Genomic DNA, 22,443 nt, shown 5'->3' on the forward strand with positions numbered 1-22,443 from the left:
GGAGAAACTGAAAGAAACTCTCGAGCCTGAGCGGATCTTTAACCCCAGTCCAGGAGATCGCCAGACAGGACGAAGTCAAACCTGCAACTTGTAATTTTTTTATTTTTTATTTTTTTTTTTTTGGTAAAATAAATCATGCAAATTATTCGGAACGAACATTCCTTATTAGGCCTAAGCGTATATTGATAAATATATTAAACTTGACGTTGCAATAAAATAATAGAAAATTCTCGATTTTTTATATTACATATTTCAAAGCATCCTTTTCAGTACAACTAAATTGATATTTTGGGTCCAGTCAGATATGTTATTTTGAATTAAGTAGATGTTCTAACTCAAAACGATTCAATACTCGGTATTTGACTACGAATGAGAGAGAGAGAGAGAGAGAGAGAGAGAGAGAGAGAGAGAGAGAGAGAGAGAGAGAGAGAGAGAGAGAGAATTAAAAGTGGATAAAGATAATTGTCTCTCTATTACGTATAAAGCGTACTCAGTTTTTCGATCTATTTAATCTGTGGAACTAATCGATGCACCGGAGAGAGAGAGAGAGAGAGAGAGAGAGAGAGAGGAGAGAGAGAGAGAGAGAGAGAGAGAGAGAGAGAGAGAGAGATTGATTCCATGTTCATAGTATAGCTATGCCCTGAGTTATTAAGAGAAGCAATTTACTGTATATTAGAGAGAGAGAGAGAGAGAGAGAGAGAGAGAGAGAGAGAGAGAGAGAGATTGATTCCATGTTCCTAGTATAGCTATGCCCTGAGTTATTAAGAGAAGCAATTTACTGTATATTAGAGAGAGAGAGAGAGAGGAGAGAGAGAGAGAGAGAGAGAGAGAGAGAGAGAGAGAGAGAGAGAGAGAGAGAGAGAGAGAGAGGAGGGAGATTGATTCCATGTTCATAGTATAGCTATGCCCTGAGTTATTAAGAGAAGCAATTTACTGTATATTAGAGAGAGAGAGAGAGAGAGAGAGAGAGAGAGAGGAGAGAGAGAGGAGAGAGAGAGGAGAGAGGAGAGAGGAGAGAGAGAGAGAGAGAGCGGGGTATTCCAAGTGTGATCGGGTTAGAATAATATCAAGAGTGCAAGTTTCGTGCAAATAGCTTTTGCATTAAGTCATGTGTAACCTTCACTATCCGTCAGAGGTTGGAGATTGTTTTAAACACGAATTCTGTTGCCAACGTTAAAATGACCAGATTATTGGCTATTTGATTATTTTATTGGTTAGCGAACGTAGCCAGTGTCTAATTACATATTTATTTTATTGGTTAGCAAACGTAACCACTGTCTAAAATATATATTGTTAACTTTTAACATTGGGATTGGATACGGTATACAAAATATTTGATTATGTTTCTGGTTAGCGAACGTAGCCAGTGGTCTAATTACATATTTATTTTATTGGTTAGAGAACGTAGCCAGTGTCTAACTACATATTTATTTTATTGGTTAGCAAACGTAGCCAGTGTCTAATACATATTTATTTTATTGGTTAGCGAACGTAGCCAGTGTCTAATTACATATTTATTTTATTGGTTAGCGAACGTAGCCAGTGTCTAATTACATATTTATTTTATTGGTTAGCGAACGTAGCCAGTGTCTAATTACATATTTATTTTATTAGTTAGCAAACGTAGCCAGTGTCTAACTATATATTTATTTTATTGGTTAGCGACGTAGCCAGTGTCTAATTACATATTTATTTTATTGGTTAGCAAACGTAGCCAGTGTCTAACTATATTTATTTTATTGGTTAGCAACGTAGCCAGTGTCTAATTATATATTTATTTTATTAGTTAGCGAACGTAGCCAGTGTCTAATTACATATTTATTTTATTGGTTAGCGAACGTAGCCAGTGTCTAATTACATATTTATTTTATTAGTTAGCGAACGTAGCCAGTGTCTAATTACATATTTATTTTATTGGTTAGCGAACGTAGCCAGTGTCTACTTACATATTTATTTTATTAGTTAGCGAACGTAGCCAGTGTCTAATTACATATTTATTTTATTGGTTAGCAAACGTAGCCAGCGTCTAATTTCATATTTATTTTATTGGTTAGCAAACGTAGCCAGTGTCTAATTACATATTTATTTTATTGGTTAGCGAACGTAGCCAGTGTCTAACTATATATTTATTTTATTGGTTAGCAAACGTAGCCAGTGTCTAATTACATATTTATTCTATTGGTTAGCAAACGTAGCCAGTGTCTAATCACATATTTATTTTATTAGTTAGCGAACGTAGCCAGTGTCTAACTATATATTTATTTCATTGGTTAGCGAACGTAGCCAGTGTCTAATTACATATTTATTTTACTGGTTAGCGAACGTAGCCAGTGTCTAATTACATATTTATTTTATTAGTTAGCGAACGTAGCCAGTGTCTAATTACATATTTATTTTACTGGTTAGCGAACGTAGCCAGTGTCTAATTACATATTTATTTTATTGGTTAGCGAACGTAGCCAGTGTCTAACTATATATTTATTTTATTGGTTAGCGAACGTAGCCAGTGTCTAACTATATATTTATTTTATTGGTTAGCGAACGTAGCCAGTGTCTAACTATATATTTATTTTATTGGTTAGCAAACGTAGCCAGTGTCTAACTACATATTTATTTTATTAGTTAGCGAACGTAGCCAATGTCTAACTATTATATTTATTTTATTGGTTAGCGAACGTAGCCAGTGTCTAATTACATATTTATTTTATTGGTTAGCAAACGTAGCCAGTGTCTAACTACATATTTATTTTATTAGTTAGCGAACGTAGCCAGTGTCTAATGACATATTTATTTTATTAGTTAGCGAACGTAGCCAGTGTCTAACTATATATTTATTTTATTGGTTAGCAAACGTAGCAAGTGTCCTAATTACATATTTATTTTATTGGTTAGCGAACGTAGCCAGTGTCTAATTACATATCTATTTTACTGGTTAGCAAACGTAGCCAGTGTCTAATTACATATTTATTTCAATGGTTAGCAAACGTAACCACTGTCTAAAATACATATTGTTAACTTTGAACATTGGGGTTGGATACAGTATACAAAATATAAGATAAATATGTAAATGAGAAAGCAAAATTAAAATTTTCAGGACGTGTCTACGTTTATAATTTTCCTACTTGGTATATAGGCTACGTAGATGTACAATATATAAACAAGTTAAATGATGGCATTCTCTTCCTAGTATAATTCTTGATTTACTCAAAAGGATAAAATAAAAAAAGGATAAATGATATGTCACTTGGAACACAGAAAGTACAAACTTAAATACGAGTCATCAAATTCGATTGTAAAAATCTAAAAATTATAAAGATAATTGATCAAGTTTTCTTTTGAATAATACATTTATACATTTTCTTATTTCAAGAGGTAGTTTGTTCCAGAGAGAGAGGAGAGAGAGAGAGAGAGAGAGAGAGGAGAGAGAGAGAGAGAGAGAGAGAGAGAGAGAGAGAGAGCTTGTATGCTCCATCAGCTAAAAGATTTTCAAAGTGTGAAGACCTGAGAGAGAGAGAGAGAGAGAGAGAGAGAGAGAGAGAGAGAGAGAGAGAGAGGAGAGAGAGAGAGACTTGTATGCTCCATCAGCGAAAACATTTTCAAAGTGTGAAGACCTGAGAGAGAGAGAGTGAGAGAGAGAGAGAGAGAGAGAGGAGAGAGAGAGAGAGAGAGAGAGAGAGAGAGACTTGTATGCTCCATCAGCTAAAAAGATATTCAAAGTGTGAAGATCTGAGAGAGAGAGAGAGAGAGAGAGAGAGAGAGAGAGAGAGAGAGAGAGAGAGAGAGAGAGAGAGAGAGAGACTTGTATGCTCCATCAGCGAAAACATTTTCAGTGTGAAGACCTGAGAGAGAGAGAGAGAGAGAGAGAGAGAGAGAGAGAGAGAGAGAGAGAGAGAGAGAGAGAGACTTGTATGCTCCCTCAGCGAAAACATTTTCAGTGTGAAGACCTGAGAGAGAGAGAGAGAGAGAGAGAGAGAGAGAGAGAGAGAGAGAGAGATGGGTGCTCCTCTATTCAGTACCCATCTCCAAGACTTTGTTTTTCTTCGGGAAAAAATTGTTCGCCATGACTCATCCCGGATAAAATATTCCTAACTAGACCACCATGTCGCCATGGTCAAGAACAGCCTGGCTTCGTTGTGACCAAGACTCGCAATACTAGACCTTTTCCTAGAACTTACAGAAGGGGATTCACCCAAGACCTACAGAAAGAGGTTTTGGGAATCAACAATCTCACAGACTGGGACGAACTAAATCGGATATAATAAATCTGTACAAATCACACTTCGATAAATGCAAAGTAAAAGATTGTTGACTAGCATCAGGACTAACTTGCATATATAAAAATAGCCCCCGTAATAATATTACTACATTCATTTAAAAGAATAAACATTAAAACATGTATTCTAAATCTAATATAAGTTTTTGTTCCAAAGATTGTATGTACAATCATGGCGTGTGAATAAAGACATATTAGGGTGCAGATCATCATGTAGGCCTGGGTTTTCCAACCATTCTAGTACCTTGTGGAGCCCAGTTGAAAGTTTGGTAAACTAATCTCTCTTGGGAAAATAACCCAGTGAGGAGAGGAAACGAGAAAAATAAAATATTTTAAGAACAGTAACATCAAAATAAATATTCCCTACACAAACTATGAAACCTATAACAAAACCAGAAGATAAATTAGATAGAATAGTGTGCTCGAGTGTACCCTCAAGCAAAGAGAACTTGGGAGGAAAGATTAATCTAGCGGAACACCCCCTACTGAAAACATAAAGATATCAATCAGCAGATCTCCGGTCACAATCGCCTAGAGGGAATTCTGCCCGCCATTGAGAACCCCGGGACTATAGAGTCTTGAGAGAGGAAGGTGAAAGGGAAGGAATGTGGGGGAGCAGACGGCTGAACAATCTGCATACGAGGATCAAGGACAACTAGAGGTATGGGTCCGGAAAAGGCAGTTATTCAAAGGGGTAAGCAACTTTAAAAAAAGTTACCAGTATCTCCATTATTTGACCGTGAAAAGACGACGATATGTTTGAATAGTAATAGACAAATCAATAACCAAAAATGTATATTTTCTTAAACTTTGCAATTTAATGATATTTGAATGTACATAAAGAGGAAGACAGGTAAAGAGTTATTCAAGGGGGTAAGCAACGATAAAAAAAAAGTTACCAGTATCTCCATTATTATTTGACCGTGAAAAAACGACGACATGTTTGAATAGTAATAAACAAATTCAAGAACCAAAAATGTATATATTTTCTTAAACTTTGTAATTTAACAATATTTGAATGTACAAAAAGAGGAAGACAGGTAAATATAAGTAAATATTGAACTAGCACATTGAAAAATCAGTATATAAGAATACGAATTTACAAATCAAGTTAACAACTTCTCAAAACAATAACAATACATACCACGCAGTGAAAGTGGATTTTGAAAGACTGGCCATACTGAGAGAGAGAGAGAGAGAGAGAGAGAGAGAGAGAGAGAGAGAGAGAGAGAGAGAGAGAGAGAGAGAGAGAGAGAATCACGATCTACAAGAGGGTGTATTTCCGAAGTTCAAACTTGCAGCGAATGTTTCAATGTTGAACAGCTAGTAGTAGTAGTAGTAGTAATTATAATAATAATAACGACATTAATTCATCATGATGAATCGTACCAGTGTTGGAAAAAAATTAAGTCCCTTTCAGTATCTTACTGGCTTCTTGGTTCAAACATTTTGTCTTGTAGTCAGACTGTGGAATATTGCTACAAGTGATCCTACCTTTCGGTTTTAGTAAATAACACCAATTATGTAAGTACTATCATTGATCAATGTCAATGCCCTCCCATGCTTTGCCATCAAAAGGCTTGCCGAAATACGACAGACGACATATTAGTACTCCAGTCAGCCATTATTATGCCTTCCTGTAAGTACATTTATGGTAATTTATTAATATTCAGTACCACTCTTTTTGCCAGACAAAAATTAAGGAATATGGCGCCCACTTGATACAGAGCAGAGGAGACAACAAATCGTGTTGACACGAGAATAGTTACAGATGGTTTCAAATTATTGGAATAAAGATATACAGTATGTCTACTGTATGTTCTAGCCCAGTGGTTCGCAACCTTTTTTCTGTCATTTCCCCCCTGCACCCAGTGCAACCCTCCAGATTTCCCCCTGCATACCCCGCCCAGCCCTCATGCCCACTCGCCTGCCTCAGAAATGGGCTTGATACTCCAATTCACCCCTTGAATATTATGTCTTTGAGAACTGATATGATCATATCACAATTGAATGGCTAACAACAATTTGCCACACGTACTATGAGGACATTTTCCTCTTGTTTTAGTTAGTAGGTAGTGTAATTATTTCCCCCCTGGAAGCTTCAAATTTCCCCCAGGTTGGGAACTACTGTTCTAGAGCTTTCAAATATGCTGCCCCTAGACTATAGTCTTGTAGCAGCATGTCTAGTGAGTTAACTCTCACTACACATCCCAAAGACTGAAGATATCAAGGCTTTCAAGATGAAACTTTAGACTTTCTTGTTCTCTAAGTGCTTCGATAATGTGGATTTGACAGTAAACGAGCAATATGAGGTATGAAAAGCTTAATATCCTGTAGAGAGTAGGGTTCCCCTGCTGTATAAGACCAGAAAAGCAGTCCTTATAATAAATAACAATACTAACACTGGTAACATACTAAATGACTGAATACAAAACCCGCCGTATAATGAGCAATGTGTACTGTATCGCATGAAGCATATCAAACGATTACCCAATGACATAACGCATCTTTTCCTTGCCCATTTGTGTATATTTACTGTGAAGTGTTTGCGTCCATATAATTCTCCGTCTTCACATGTCATTATCTATCTTTCCTTTGTCCATTTGTGTATATTTACTAGGAAGTGTTTGCGTCCATATAATTCTCCATCTTCACATGTCATTATCTATCTTTTCCTTGTCCATTTGTGTATATTTACTATGAAGTGTTTGCGTCCATATAATTCTCCATCTTCACATGTCATTCATCTTTTCCTTGTCCATTTGTGTATATTTACTAGGAAGTGTTTGCGTCCATATAATTCTCCGTCTTCACCGAACTGGCTCTGCTAATTCATGAGAGAACTATCTTTAATGACAAATTAAAATAATCTACTTTTATGTAAAAGGTAGAAATTTTTAGAATTTGATCCTCTCAGTATTTCGTTTTTCCACAAAAAAAAAACCCGTTCAGTAAACCAATTTAAAACTACAATAATATAATGTGTTTTTGCTTCATTGGAACAATGTGAAAATAAAATTCAATCATGTGTGCTGCTGCTTAAGTTTTTTCAAAAGTAGCGAATAAAAAAATACAAGTGGGAAGAGGACAGACTAAATAAAAAGACAAGAAAGATATTTCCTAATCTGTGGAAGATAATAATCATCAAAAACAGTTAGATAAACTTAATAACTTCAACATAATTTCAGGAAGCTACTTATACCTACAACCAACTAAACCCTACTCAAAATGGGAGAAACAATTTCAAAATGAAAACTTTCAGGACCAATCTAAAATTATGCTCCATCTTATAACTGGCCCAATTCACAGACAAATTTAAAATTATGCTCCATCTTATAACAGGCCCAATTCACAGACAAATTTAAAATTATGCTCCATCTTATAACTGGCCAAATTCACAGACAAATCTAAAATTATGCTCCATCTTATAACTGGCCCAATTCACAGACAAATTTAAAATTATGCTCCATCTTATAACTGGCCAAATTCACAGACAAATCTAAAATTATGCTCCATCTTATAACTGGCCCAATTCACAGACAAATTTAAAATTATGCTCCATCTTATAACTGGCCAAATTCACAGACAAATTTAAAATTATGCTCCATCTTATAACTGGCCAAATTCACAGACAAATCTAAAATTATGCTCCATCTTATAACAGGCCAAATTCACAGACAAATTTAAAATTATGCTCCATCTTATAACTGGCCAAATTCACAGACAAATCTAAAATTATGCTCCATCTTATAACTGGCCCAATTCACAGACAAATTTAAAATTATGCTCCATCTTATAACTGGCCCAATTCACAGACAAATTTAAAATTATGCTCCATCTTATAACTGGCCAAATTCACAGACAAATCTAAAATTATGCTCCATCTTATAACTGGCCCAATTCACAGACAAATTTAAAATTATGCTCCATCTTATAACTGGCCCCATTCACAGACAAATTTAAAATTATGCTCCAACTTATAACTGGCACAATTCACAAATTTAAAATGGTTTGTGTTGATGTGTCACCCTATCCCATTAATAAAAAACTACAAAGTCACTATAGAGCAAAATATACTCTTTGTATCAATCCCAAAGCCGTCAATGTTAAAAACAATGAATCATTTCAAGAAAATTAGGCCTAGTCTGAATTTGAATTGTTTCAAGAAAATTAGGCCTAGTCTGAATTTGAATTGTTTCAATACAATTAGGCCTCGTCTGAGTTTGAATTGTTTCAATACAATTAGGCCTAGTCTGAATTTGAATTGTTTCAATACAATTAGGCCTAGTCTGAATTTGAATTGTTTCAATACAATTAGGCCCGGTCTGAATTTGAATTGTTTCAATACAATTAGGCCTCGTCTGAGTTTGAATTGTTTCAATACAATTAGGCCCGGTCTGAATTTGAATTATTTCAAAACAATTAGGCCTCGTCTGAATTTGAATTGTTCAATACAATTAGGCCTGGTCTGAATTTGAATTGTTTCAATACAATTAGGCCTGGTCTGAATTTGAATTGTTTCAATACAATTAGGCCTGGTCTGAATTTGAATTGTTTCAATACAATTAGGCCTGGTCTGAATTTGAATTGTTTCAATACAATTAGGCCCGGTCTGAATTTGAATTGTTTCAATACAATTAGGCCCAGTCTGAATTTGAATTGTTTCAATACAATTAGGCCTGGTCTGAATTTGAATTGTTTCAATACAATCAGGCCTGGTCTGAATTTGAATTGTTTCAATACAATTAGGCCTGGTCTGAATTTGAATTGTTTCAATACAATTAGGCCTAGTCTGAATTTGAATTGTTTCAATACAATTAGGCCTAGTCTGAATTTGAATTGTTTCAATACAATAGCCTACATTTTGATGATTTTCTGTAATGTGCTGACAAAACAAAATTCCAAGGCCTTTTCAGACTGGATTTCAAAAATTGTAGTTAGAGTATCCATCATCTCCTCCTAAGCCTATTGACGCTAAAGTCCTCGGTTAGATTTCGCCAGTCGTCTCTATCTAGTAAAGAAGGAAATCTGTAACTAGTCATAGTATAGCGGGTATCTATTAAAACCCTACAAACAACAACACAAAACATTCAGTAAAATGTAAACCCTACAAACAATTAATTCAGTAAAACGTAAACCCTACAAACAATTAATTCAGTAAAACGTAAACCCTACAAACAATTAATTCAGTAAAACGTAAACCCTACAAACAATCAATTCAGTAAAACGTAAACCCTACAAACAATCAATTCAGTAAAACGTAAACCCTAAAAACAATCAATTCAGTAAAACGTAAACCCTACAAACAATCAATTCAGTAAAACGTAAACCCTACAAACAATTAATTCAGGAAAACTTAAACCCTACAAACAATTAATTCATTAAAACGTAAACCCTACAAACAATTATTTCAGTAAAACGTAAACCCTGCAAACAATTAATTCAGGAAAACTTAAACCCTACAAACAATTAATTCAGTAAAACGTAAACCCTACAATCAATTAATTCAGTAAAACGTAAACCCTGCAAACAATTAATTCAGTAAAACGTAAACCCTACAATCAATTAATTCAGTAAAACGTAAACCCTACAAACAATTAATTCAGTAAAACGTAAACCCTGCAAACAATTAATTCAGTAAAACGTAAACCCTGCAAACAATTAATTCAGTAAAACGTAAACCCTACAAACAATTAATTCAGTAAAACGTAAACCCTGCAAACAATTAATTCAGTAAAACGCAAACCCTACAAACAATTAATTAAGTAAAACGCAAACCCTACAAACAATTAATTCAGTAAAACGCAAACCCTACAAACAATTAATTAAGTAAAACGTAAACCCTACAACCAATCAATTCAGTAAAACGTAAACCCTACAAACAATTAATTAAGTAAAACGCAAACCCTACAAACAATTAATTCAGTAAAACGTAAACCCTACAACCAATCAATTCAGTAAAACGTAAACCCTACAAACAATTAATTAAGTAAAACGCAAACCCTACAAACAATTAATTCAGTAAAACGCAAACCCTACAAACAATTAATTCAGTAAAACGTAAACCCTACAAACAATTAATTCAGTAAAACGCAAACCCTACAAACAATTAATTAAGTAAAACGCAAACCCTACAAACAATTAATTAAGTAAAACGCAAACCCTACAAACAATTAATTAAGTAAAACGCAAACCCTACAAACAATTAATTCAGTAAAACGCAAACCCTACAAACAATTAATTCAGTAAAACGCAAACCCTACAAACAATTAATTCAGTAAAACGCAAACCCTACAAACAATTAATTCAGTAAAACGTAAATCCTACAAACAATTAATTCAGTAAAAAGTAAACCCTACAAACAATTAATTCAGTAAAACATACATGCGTGTACATATCCAGAGAAACGTCAAATAAAAGGTACACTGCATTATAAATTTCGTGAGCTATCTTATTATATTTTCCCCTCACACTCTTACTGCTCTAAATTCCCTTGAGAACATGAATATTCAAGAGATGGCAACCACAAAAACTCTGCTGCAGGTTTCTCTGGAAACTGTTCTGACAAAATTACTTGCCAACTAAATATTCTCCCTTTAAGAAGATAAAAAAATAATTAGGTTAAAGTTTCCAATGTCGTGACTCAAAGACTCTTTTAAGTTTTATGTGAGTATTATTATTATCATTGTTATCATTATTAGCCAAGGTACAACCCTAGTTGGAAAAGCAGGATGGTATAAGCACAAGGGCTCCAACAGGGAAAAATGGGCCAGTGAGGAAAGGGAATCAGGAAGTAGACAGAATTCAGCACCTTGATTCACCATGAGAAACCTCCAAACGTACCTCATATTTCGTTTAAAAATGCACACACACACACACACACATTACGTAATTAGCACTGGACAAGTAAATTCATTACACAAATACATCACTACACTGTATTAGCCTCGGCCGCGTAACCCTAAGCTTGATGAATTAAATTCCAATATTAATAATTTCAAAAGCATTTTATCAAAATACAGAAATGAAATCGACAAAATATGCGCCGAGTTCAAACAGAAACCGAAGAAACTACTTAGGATCTTTTAAGAAATGTTCAAGGTGCTATACTGCTCTGAAATACTGTTGGGGAGCCTACATAGTATTATAGGGCGTATGACTGGATGGAATTTATGGGCCTAGAGTTTAGTATTCATACCTTATACACACATTTCTGCTTCAAAAAAGCAAGCTGCTATAAGCCTAGGGGCTCCAACAGGGAAAATAGCTCAGTGAGGAAAGGAAAATACGAAAAATAAAATATTTTCAGAAGAGCAACAATATTAAAATAAATATCACTTTATAAACTATAAAAACTTTAACGATTTCAGGGAATCCATAAGACTAAGCGCTTGCATAGTCTAGGCAACCTTCAGTTAAGTAAGCCCTTGCATAGTCTAGGCTAACTTCAGTTAAGTAAGCGCTTGCATAGTCTAAGCTACCTTCAGTTAAGGTCCTGAATGTTTCTTAACTATTTGTACCAGCACGGAGCAGACAAAACGCAACGCAAGATTATTTAAGAAAATTAACACACTCCCAGCGTTTGAAAATCAATTCCATATTCTACAATCTTTCCTACTCAGGTAGTTGAATCGGTAGAACTTCAAAGGTTCAAATTTGCAGCAATTTTTTTTATGTTGAACAGGCTGACATGAGACTCTTTTTATAGGTCATATGTGTAAGATCTGTTTTAATCTCGTTACTGTTCTTAAAAATTCCATTTTAATTGTTCTTTACCTCACATATAGTTTATTTCCTTTCCTCACTGGGCTACTTTCCCTGTTGGAGCCCTTGGGCTTATAGCATCCTCCTTTCTCCAACTAGGGTTGTAGCTTAGCTAGTAATAATATTGATATAAGATATTTTAATTCTTTATTCATATTTATTTATGTCCTTATTTCCTTTCCTTACTGAGCTATTTTCCCTATTGGAGCCCTTGGGCTTATAGCATCCTGCTTTTTCCAACTAAGGTTGTAGCATAGCTAGTAATAATAGTATTACAGAACAAGACAAAACAAAATATTTCCCATTATGATCAAGCAAGTTCGTCTTGAAACACACAAGACACCATGACTCATGAAATCCAACGCACTGGAACTAGTTTCTCGCTCACTAACTGCTGCCAAATTTTTTTTGTGATAAAACCAGGACTCTTATCAAGAGCTGAATCCCAATGCTCTGGAGAGAAAAACTACAAAAAAACCACCCACTCACTCCCAATGAACTGGCAGAGCAATAAAACAGGAACTGGTTTTATCACAGTTTCTCGCCGAATGCCAAGAAATATAGATACTGCACCTTGAATTTTTTTAAAAATGGGGTATTTAGTTCAAGGTCCATCCTCCTGTCTTAGCAGTGTCCCTGAGTACACGGCAGATGTGCCATTGGTCTAAGGAAAGTAAACTGTTATCCTACAGCAAGAAAATAGCATTAAAAGTTCCAGGTCTTAAGGACAACAGACATGGCATTCAAAGTATAATGTCTAAAGGACAACGTAGTATTCAACGTTCCATGTCTTAAGGACAACAGTCATAGTATTCAAAGTTCCATGTCTTTAGGACAACAGACATGGCATTCAAAGTTTCATGTCTTAAGGACAACACAGTATTCAAAGTTCCATGTCTTAAGGACAGCAGACATGGCATTCAAAGTTTAATGTCTTAAGGACAACATAGTATTCAAAGTTCCATGTCTTAAGGACAACATAGTATTCAAAGTTCCATGTCTTAAGGACAACAGACATAGTATTCAAAGTTTAATGTCTAAAGGACAGCAGACATAATATTCAAAGTTCCATGTCTTAAGGACAGCAGACATAGTATTCAAAGTTTCATGTCTTAAGGACAACATAGTATTCAAAGTTCCATGTCTTTAGGACAACAGACATGACATTCAAAGTTTAATGTCTTAAGGACAACATAGTATTCAAAGTTCCATGTCTTAAGAACAACATGGTATTCAAAGTTCCATGTCTTAAGGACAACAGACATAGTATTCAAAGTTCCATGTCTTAAGGACAACAGACATGGCATTCAAAGTTTAATGTCTTAAGGACAACATAGTATTCAAAGTTCCATGTCTAAAGGACAACAGACATAGTATTCAAAGTTTAATGTCTTAAGGACAACAGACATGGCATTCAAAGTTTAATGTCTTAAGGACAACATAGCATTAAAAGTTCCATGTCTTAAGGCCAACATAGTATTCAAAGTTCCATGTCTTAAGGACAACTGACATGGCATTCAAAGTTCTATGTCAGTCAAGAGAACAGAGTAACAAATTCAAAGTTCAATGTCAGAAGAACAGAAGGGCATATCACTCAAGCTTCCATGTCAGTTAAGGACAATAGAAGAACAAAGCACCTCAAAGTTCCTCATCAGTTAAGGAGAACAGTTTCATATTAGTTAAGGAGAATAGAAGAACATAGGACTAAACGTTCCATGCCAGTTAATGACAACAGAAGAACATAGGACTAAACGTTCCATGCCAGTTAATGACAACAGAAGAACATAGGACTAAATGTTCCATGCCAGTATATGACAACAGAAGAACATAGGACTAAACGTTCCATGCCAGTTAATGACAATAGAAGAACATAGGACTAAACGTTCCATGCCAGTTAATGGCAACAGAAGAACATAGCATTCAAAGATCCATCTCAGTTAAGGACAACAGTAAATTAACTCACGAACTAATAAAATGTTAACCTGTGCAAAACCAAACTGTTCAAAGAAAAGTATAGCTACAAAAAATACATCTTACATCAACGTGATTAACAACAGTGATTTCAAAGATTTACAACCCAAGCTTTTAAAGACAATGATGATAGCTAGTTAAAATGGAAATTATCTTCAGGAAAGAACTTACTGAAAAAGAGGACAAAGGAATTCGAGGATTAGGACCAAGAAATGGGAAAGTTCTGTTTTAGGAAGATATTTGTTAACTTGCCGGGATGAAGTTCCACGTGGACTGAAATCTCCAAAACATCATAGACATTTATAGACCTTACATAGACTGACAATAAAGTTGTATCAGAGGAAACTGAAAACCTTTCGTAAGTGCTTCAATAATGTGGGTTTAAAGGCCGTTAATGAATGGCGAGGCCAGGGACAGTGACATTGCCTATCGAGCAGGACAATGTCATAGAGACTGACCATATGATCAGCGCCCAAGGAGGGCCAGGCAATGGCTGCTGACGACTCGGCAGATAGACCTATAGGCTCCCCCAAACCCCTCCATCCTTAGCTCACAAGTATGGTGAGGTAGTAACGACAAAAGAAACTAACGAGTTTGAGCTGGACTCGAACCCCAGTCTGGCATTCATCAGTAAAGGACGTTACCACATCGACCACCACAATTAATGAGCAATATGCAGTGTGAAATGCTGAATGCCTTGGAATGTATACGATAAAATGGCTGTTTAGTTCCTGTGGAGAGCAGGGTTCCCCTGCAGTATAGGACCAGAAAAGCAACTCAAAAGTAAAAAATCCAAGGAGTTGGAAAACCAACAAAGATATTTTTATACATAACATCACTGCCAGCTTCTGCAAATGTTTTAATCTAGGACAATCGTAAAAGACATAGATAACTTCAAAACAAACTACCGGCATATAGTTTTAATAAGGACCACTACTGTTTTTGTAATAAGAAAATGAAATTATATTATACTCATTTTTTTAATGAGACGCATTTGCACTGACTCGCAATGGTGCCCTTTTAGCTCGGAAAAGTTTCCTGCTATCCGAATGGTTAGAATTATTTTGTCCAACCAGTCAGCGATCAGGAATTTTTTCCGAGCTAAACGGGCACCCATGCGAGTCGGTGAAAATCTACCTCACTAAAAAGAATTGACAATAGTATTGTTAATTCCTTCACACATAGGCCTATAACCTTTAGGCCAAAATGAACCAGCACTGTCCATCCTAAGGTATGCTTTAATCCTTTTAATCTGCCAGGTTTTGCATATTATTATTATTATCATTATTACTTGGAAAAGCAAGCTGCTATAAGCCTAGGGGCTCCAACAGGGAAAATAGCTCAGTGAGGAAAGGAAAATAGGAAAAATAAAATATTTTCAAAAGAGCAACAATTTTAAAATAAATATCACTTTATAAACTATAAAAACTTTAACAAAACAAGAGGAAGAGAAAAAGATATAAGATAGAACAGTGTGCTCGAGTGTACCCTCAAGAAAGAGAACTCTAACCCAAGACAGTGGAAGACCATGGTACAGAGGTTAAGGCACTACCCAAGATTAGACAACAATGGTTTGATTTTGGAGTGTCCTTCTCCTAGAAGAGCTGCTTACCATAGCTAAAGAGTCTCTTCTACCCTTACAAAGAGGAGAGTGGCCACTGAACAATTACAGTGCAGTAAGAAGAATTGTTTGGTAATCTCAGTGTTGTCAGGTGTATGAGAGCAGAGGAGAATATGTAAAGAATAGGCCAGACTATTCGGTGTGTGTGTGTGTGTGTGTAGGCAAACGGAAAATGAACCGTAACCAGAGAGAAGGATCCAATGTGGTACTGTCTGGCCAGTCAAAAGACCCCATAACTATCTAGTGGCATCGTTATCCTTTAGGTCCTCAGAAGGAGATTCCTGCGCATAACCACTTTTCTTTTTTTCAGTTTATTATAGGCCTACATAAACAACAACCAATCAAGCAGTTTATAGTCCACTGCAGGACTAAAGCTTCAGACATGTCCTTATTGGTCATTTCATCACCTCGCTGGTCAGTGCGGATTGGTGATGGTGGGAGACTTTGGTCTGATGGCTCAAGGCAAACCAACTTAGTATGGGAGCCCATGACTATAGTCCATTTCTTTTAGCGATGCATATTTGCACCGATTCGCAGCGGTGCCCTTTTAGCTCGGAAAAGTTTCCTGATCGCTGATTGGTTAGAATTATCTTGTCCAACCAATCAGCGATCCGGAAACTTTTCCGAGCTAAAAGGGCACCGCTGCGAGTCGGTGCAAATATGCATCGCTAAAAGAAATGGACTAAAGTAGAGCTTGGCCGATCATGGCGATACATAAACTCTTTCAACACGTTAAGGTATCCCCTCTCAGAAAGGGAATATTCATATGAACCTAATTAAAGTCAATCAATATCCAGTGTAATATTATACCGTGTCACCCCCATTACTATAAATTAGGCTACATGGCGAAGCAAGTGTACATACACTTGCGGTAAAATGTATCATTTCGAAGAGAGTATCTTCTAATTATAGCAATACATACATATCCATATCCACATGTGTTGCATGGATGTATCACATTAAGAGAGAGAGAGAGAGAGAGAGAGAGAGAGAGAGAGAGAGAGAGAGAGAGAGAGAGAGAGAGTACTCCATCATAGCCAAATCTAGACTGTAGCCTAGGGCTAGTGGAGACCAGGAAGTAACGAAATATAATTCTAATGACCTATCTATATCTATACGTAAGACAAACATCGGTGATTATAATATTCTACCATTTTTTTATTGGAAGTTTAGGAACACTCTGAATATAGCACTTGGCACTAACAATGAAACAAAAATATTGTATTTGAAAAAAACAAACAAACAATGGACAGCTCTGAGCAAGACTTTAAAATATACACATTATCATTTATTGCTAAGCTACAACCCTAGTTGGAAAAGCATGATGCTATAAGCCCAGAGGCTTCAAACAGGAAAAATAGCCCAGTGAGGAAAGGAAACAAGAAAAAATAAAATATTTTAAGAATAGAGTATGAACATCAAAATAAATATTTCCTACATAAACTATAAAAAAAAACTTCAACAAAACAAGAGGGAGAGAAATAAGATAGAATAGTGTGCTCGAGAGCACCCCTAAGCAAGAGAACTCAACCCAAGACAGTGGAAGGCCATGGTACAGAGGCTATGGCACTACCCAAGACTAGAGAACAATGGTTTGATTTTTAGTGTCCTCCTAGAAGAGCTGCTCACCATAGCTAAAGTCTCTTCTACCCTTACAAATAGGAAAGTGGCCACTGAACAATAACATTGCAGTAGTTGGCTCAGTTTTGGTGAAAAGTTTTATAAAGAAAGGAATAAGGTTAATAATCAGACCTAAATCTATCCTGTTCGTAATACTAGGCAGGCAGTTAATTCTAATAGCCAGACTTTCTCCATCACGAGGCTCAATACTACGCAGTACTCTAGAAGTTTTATTCCAGCTGTTACCAAGTTGTGGAATGATCTTCCTAACCGGGTGGTTGAATCAGTAGAACTTCAAAAGTTCAAAGTTGGAGCAAATGCTTTTTTGTTGACCAGGCGGACATGAGTCTTTTTATAGTTTATTTATGACATATTTGTTTTTGATGTTGTCAATAGTTTATATATGACATGTCTGTTTTGACGTTGTTACTTATTTTAGAATGATTTATTGTTAATTTGCTTTCTTCATTTATTCATTTCCTTTCCTCACTGGGCTATTTTTCCCTGTTGGAGCTCCTGGGCTTATAGCATCTTGCTTTTCCAACTAGGGTTGTAGCTTGGATAGTAATAATAATAATAATAAAGTCAGGAAAACATACGGATTCCCACGAAAAGTCACATTGGTCCAAATAGGCTTACACAAAATGGACATTCGAAAAGAAAACATCACATGAGCCAACTGCTGATGTCATGAGATACTTATCCTGAACAGCCTACTAACCTCTAAACCTCACCTACTCGGTGGCAGTTCTTGTAAACCACACAGAACTGTTTCACCCTCAAAAATGCTAACTAGATTCAAAGTTAAAAAAATAATACATACATAAAAGTCCCTCCGAAAATTAAAGTTCAGACCACAAAGAATAATTATAGCGGTCGGGTACTTCATGTAAGTTTTTTTTTTCTATTTTTTTTAACGCAGGCCCCCTTTTTTTATATAATTAAAAACTAAGGGGAGTTTGGACAAAAAAAAAGGTCATGAAATTTCTAATAGTTTTTGGCTATTGAGTAAAACACGCTCAACGTGATCCAAATCACTGAAAAATCTTAAATATTGAGTTTTCAATCTCTAAGATTAAAACATCGAAAGAAGTCTCCCCTATAGTTGTGAAAGAAAAAAACCTATTAATATTCAAATCAACACAAGCATCAACTGAAATCGGACAGGTTAAATTAGGTTGAAAAGACACTTATAAAGTACAGAAATACCTGGATGAAAAATTACTATTGACTACTTCAAAAGTTCAAACTTGCAGCAAATGTTTTTATATGTTAAACAGGATGACATAAGTCTTTTATAATTTATATATAAAATATGTTTTAATGTTGCTACTGTTCTTAAAATATTTTATTTTAATTATCCATAACACCTCGTGTGGTTAATTTATTTCCTTATTTCCTATCCTCACAGGGCTATTTTTCCACTGTTGGAGCCCTTGGGTTTAGAGCATGCTGCGTTTCCAGCTTGAGTTGTAGCTCAACTAGTAGTAATAATAATAATAATTCCATCAACTAAAATCTACCCAAAGTACAACTTAAGAAATAAAACATAATAAACAAAGGAGCGAGACTGATAGAAGGTGTCCCACCCCGAGAAAGGATTACTCCTATACTAACTAAATTACACTGACTGCTTATTAAAGCAAGATATGTGCAATTACTCAAAGTTAAAAGAAAAGGCCGTACAACATATTTAAGAGAGCTAACTCAAAAAGAGATGAAAATACAGCAATAGCAGATTTTATTTCAAGTATTTGGATGGCAAGACAATTGGGAATAAGTGCTGAACAGCAAATTATTAAGTGTATAAAGAATAGACTGTTAAATACATTTAATGTAAATATTATTGGATATAAGAATCGTGTTAAAAATATTTTCACAAATCTGTATGTTTCTAACTTGAAAACATATTTAGAAAAATAATGAAATGAAAATGTAATTTTATCATATAATAGATGTTATAATGTATATACAAAAATGTAAAATATAATTTGTTAAGGAATATTTCTTTATAAAAGGGAAAAAATGTATGTTAAGAAAATGTAATTGTATTTTCATAATAAAAGATAAAAAAAAGAGAATTGCTACACATCGTGCAGCCAACGAATCGTGCCGACACGAGAAAAGTTAACAGATGGTTTCAAGTTATTGGAGCCAAGATGAATGTCTACTGGAAGACTGAATATATTAAGGCTTTCAGTCGGAAACTGAAGACTTTCCTGTATTTATAAGTGCTTCGTTAATGTGGATCTGATAATCAACGAGGCATATGTTGTGATACTCAAAATGGGACCATTGATATTTAACATGGAATAGGCCTATGCTCTAATACTCTAAATAGGACCAATGACAATTACCATGGAATAGACCTATGCTGTGTGATACTCAAAATGGGACCATTGACTATCAATACGGAATAGACCTATGTTGTGTGATACTCTAAATAGGACCATGGACTACTAATACGGAATAGGCCTATGCTGTGTAATACTCTAAATAGGACCAATGACAATTAACAAGGAATAGACCTATGCTGTGATACTCTAAATAAGACCAATGACAATTAACAAGGAATAGACCTATGCTGTGATACTCTAAATAGGAGCATTGACAATTAACAAGGAATAGGCCTATGTTCTGTGATACTCTAAAGAGTACGATCGACAATTAACAAGGAATAGGCATATGTTGTGATACTCTAAATAGGGCTACTGACAATTAACAAGTAAGCTAATAGACCTATGCTATGTGATACTCTAAATAGGAACATTGACTATTAACAAGGAATAGGCCTATGCTGTGTGATATTCTAAATAGGACCATTGACTACTAACAAGGAATTGGCCTATGCTGTGTGATACTCTAAATGGGACCATTGCTAATTAACGAGGAATTGGCCTATGCTGTGTGATAATCTAAATAGGAACACTGGCAATTAAAGAATAGGCCTATGCTGTTATACTCTAAATAGGACCATTGCCAATTAACAAGGAATAGGCCTATGCTGTGTGATAATCTAAATAGGAACACTGGCAATTAAAGAATAGGCCTATGCTGTTATACTCTAAATAGGACCATTGCCAATTAACAAGGAATAGGCCTATGCTTAGATACTCTAAAACAGGACCAGGAAAACAGCCTTTAAAGGAAATTAAGTTATTTGTTAAGTGAAGTCCTAATACCTTGAAAATCTCAATAAAAATAAACAAATTGGCATTTTTGAAGCCTGTAATCAAATACAAAAAAGTTCTGGCATTCGTGTAGACTACAATGTTAACAATAACACTGAATTTACGTAACGAAAGGATAAAAAAAATGTAGTAAAAATGTCAACTAACAAAGACCAATAAAATAATCAAGTCGACCTCTATGGGTATAATAAAAACTCCCAGACAATAAAATTCCCTTTAACGTCAATAAAATATACAACAACAACAAAACCCATTCAATTATACTAATTATATTTTATACATTGCATAAATTTAGGCAAATACTCACTTATAACTTGAAGACTATTAGACAATTCGATATTCTTGTATTTACTGGAGATCTGGGAAATGTTATATCATCTAACTTGCAATTATTGCAACTTCAGAAGTTCCTTATCTCTTGTGATCTAAATTACAATTGCAGAAGGTCCTAATAAAGAGATAGGAATTATAAACCAACACTTAATCCACGGGAAGTCTATACAAAGGAGAGTTAAATTCACTTCAATTTCACTCGACAGTCCTCCATTTTCTGTTTCCCAGTCCCAAAACTTCAGTGAACTTCAGCCGTTTTCACTTCCATGAAGTTAAATATTAAGTTAAATGATTACTTCACACGATGGTGAAGTAATAAATAAACTGTCACAGCTGGAAACGGTTAAATATCCGGAATTTAACACGAAGCTTATGTGGACCACACGTCCAAAAAATTTCACTTCATAAGTGTCAAACCTTAAAAACAGTCCATTCTGGTTAAAAATATGAGAATTAACGAGATACACTTAATAGCTTAAAGGTAATTTAACACTTTATACGTAAAATAAGTCACGAATGATTGTTTTATCAGTAATTATATACAAAGAAGCAAAAGAACAACCGCTAAGACTACCTCACACGACCACTTCTCAACCCAGACTGAAGCAGAATCAGGGACAGGGTTGCCATTTCTTATTATGAAAACGCGCTGTGGGAGATTCCCAAAAAACACGCCAGAAATGCGCTATATCTTTTATTATTATTATTATTATTATTATTATTATTATTATTATTATTATTATTATTATTATTATTATTATTATTATTAAATGCACTAAATCCTTTATTATGATTATTATTATTATTATTATTATTATTATTAAATGCGCTAAATCCTTTATTATTATTATTATTATTATTATTATTATTATTATTATTATTATTATTAAATGCGCTAAATCCTTTATTATTATTATTATTATTATTATTATTATTATTATTATTATTATTATTATTATTATTATTATTATTATTATTATTATAGGCTATAACCCAAGTTTTAAAAACAAGATGCCATGAGCCAAAGGGCTCCAACAGAAAAAAAATAGTAGAGCGAGGAAAGGAAATAAAGAAATAAATAAACTACAAGAGAAGAATAAACAATGAAAATAAAATATTTCAAGAACAGTAACATTAGAATAGACATTAGAAATTGTTTCTCTATTGGAGCCTTTGGGTTATTATTATTATTATTATTATTATTATTATTATTATTATTATTATAGGCTATAACCCAAGCTGCAAAAGCAAGATGCCATGAGCCAAAGGGCTCCAACAGGAAAAAAATAGTCCGGCGAGGAAAGGAAATAAAGAAATAAATAAACTACAAGACAAGAATAAACAATTATTATAGGCTATAACCCAAGTTGCAAAAGCAAGATGCCATGAGCCAAAGGGCTCCAACAGGAAAAAAAAATAGTCCAGTGAGGAAAGGAAATAAATAAACTACAAGAGAAGAATAAACAATGTAACCCAAGTTGTAAAAGCAAGATGCCATGAGCCAAAGGGCTCCAACAGGAAAAAAATAGTCCAGTGAGGAAAGGAAACAGGGAAATAAATAAACTACAAGAGAAAAATAAACAATGAAAAAAAAAATATTTCAAGAACAGTAACATTAGAATAGACATTGGAGATTGTTTCTCTATTGGAGCCTTTGGGCTTATAGCATC

General features: G+C 34.7%; 1 protein-coding gene across 2 annotated transcripts in view; it reads right to left on the bottom strand.

Moving 5' to 3' along the window:
• LOC137655622 (serine-rich adhesin for platelets) overlaps window positions 1-21,358 on the bottom strand; it is a 140,769-nt gene extending 119,411 nt beyond the window's left edge. For both annotated transcript variants that reach the window (XM_068389537.1, XM_068389536.1), the window contains exon 1: window positions 20,748-21,358. The gene's annotated coding sequence lies outside the window, so the exon portion shown is untranslated. The remainder of the gene's footprint in view (window positions 1-20,747) is intronic.
• Window positions 21,359-22,443: the final 1,085 nt, after the last annotated feature.

Source organism: Palaemon carinicauda, chromosome 16 (genome assembly GCF_036898095.1).
Source record: "Palaemon carinicauda isolate YSFRI2023 chromosome 16, ASM3689809v2, whole genome shotgun sequence".
Taxonomy (NCBI): domain Eukaryota; kingdom Metazoa; phylum Arthropoda; class Malacostraca; order Decapoda; family Palaemonidae; genus Palaemon; species Palaemon carinicauda.